Raw genomic sequence first — 1,993 nt, forward strand, 5'->3', positions numbered from 1 at the left:
AATCTTCTACGACTGATAAACCGACTACGACAGCATCAACTGCTGAAGTACAAACAACAGAACCATCCACTACCGACACATTAACAACAGAATCATCTACTACTGGTGCACCAACAACAGAATCATCTACTACTGATGCACCAACTACAGAGGCATCGACAACTGAAGTACCAACAACTGAGTCATCTACTACTGATGCACTAACAACAGAATCATCTACTACTGATGCAACAACAACCGAATCATCTACTACCAACGCACCAACAACAGAATCATCTACTACTGATGCACCAACTACAGAGGCATCGACAACTGAAGTACCAACAACTGAGTCATCTACTACTGATGCACCAACAACAGAATCATCTACTACTGATGCGCCGACAACCGAATCATCTACTACTGATCCACCAACAACAGAATCATCTACTACTGATGCACCAACTACAGAGGCATCGACAACTGAAGTACCAACAACGGAATCATCTACGACTGATGAACCAACTACAGCAGCATCAACTACTGAAATACAAACAACAGAACTATCCACTACCGACGCACCAACAACAGAATCATCTACTACTAATGCACCAACAACCGAATCATCTACTACTGATATACCAACTACAAAGGCATCGACAACTGAAGTACCAACAACCAAATCTTCTACGACTGATAAACCGACTACAGCAGCATCAACTACTGAAGTACAAACAACAGAACCATCCACTACCGACGCACTAACAACAGAATCATCTACTACTGATGCACCTACAACCGAATCATCTACTACTGATGCACTTACTACTAAGTCATCTACTACTGATGCACCAACAACAGAATCATCTACTACTAATGCACCAACTACAGAGGCTTCGACAACTGAAGTACCAACAACCAAATCTTCTACGACTGATAAAGCGACTACAGCAGCATCAACTACTGAAGTACAAACAACAAAACCATCCACTTCCGATGCACCAACAACAGAATCATTTACTACTGATGCACCAACTACAGAGGCATCGACAACTGAAGCTCCAACAACTGAGTCATCTACTACTGATGCACCAACAACAGAATCATCTACTACTGATGCACCAACTACAGAGGCATCGACAACTGAAGTACCAACAACTGAGTCATCTACTACTGATGCACTAACAACAGAATCATCTACTACTGACGCACCAACAACCGAATCATCTACTACCAACGCACCAACAACAGAATCATCTACTACTGATGCACCAACTACAGAGGCATCGACAACTGAAGTACCAACAACTGAGTCACCTACTACTGATGCACCAACAACAGAATCATCTACTACTGATGTGCCGACAACCGAATCATCTACTACTGATCCACCAACAACAGAATCATCTACTACTGATACATTGACAACTAAATCATCTACTACTTTTGCACCTACCACAGATGCGTCAACAACTGAAGTTCCAACAACAGAATCATCTACTTCTTCAGTTCCAACAACACTTTCTTTGTCTACTGATTCACTGACAACAGAATTATTGACTACTGTAGCTCCAACTACAAGTTTTGGTATTGTAGTTGATATTTATATACATTTTTATCTAACTATTGAATTTTTACTTTATTATGAATTGTTTTGTTAGTAAACTTTTTTTTAATTTTATAATTTAATTTTTCAGTATCGAACTTGTTCTCGTATGGCGAAGATATTGGGGATATATCGCTCCGTAATGTCTATTTTAGCACGGATACTGAATCAATGCACTCTGATTTCATATCGAATACATTTGTACCTCCAAACGGTTTTCCATTTGGAACAGATTTTTTTCATGAGATATATGTAAGTTTTTTTACACACAGTAGCTTAGATCTAAATCATAACATAAAATGAATGTTATACTATTTTTTTTTAAATATATTTTTAGATTATTTACAAATACTTAGGTGTATAAGAGACAGCTACAGAGGCATCGACAACTGAAGTACCAACAACTGA

At 38.7% G+C, this 1,993-nt stretch overlaps 1 pseudogene; it reads left to right on the top strand.

Annotated features, from left to right (window-relative positions):
* LOC117119506 overlaps nt 1–1,993 on the top strand; it is a 6,275-nt pseudogene that overhangs the window by 3,630 nt on the left and 652 nt on the right.

The sequence above is a fragment of the Anneissia japonica genome, unplaced genomic scaffold (assembly GCF_011630105.1).
Source record: "Anneissia japonica isolate Jap-2015-1 unplaced genomic scaffold, ASM1163010v1 scaffold288134_len74827_cov163, whole genome shotgun sequence".
Taxonomy (NCBI): domain Eukaryota; kingdom Metazoa; phylum Echinodermata; class Crinoidea; order Comatulida; family Comatulidae; genus Anneissia; species Anneissia japonica.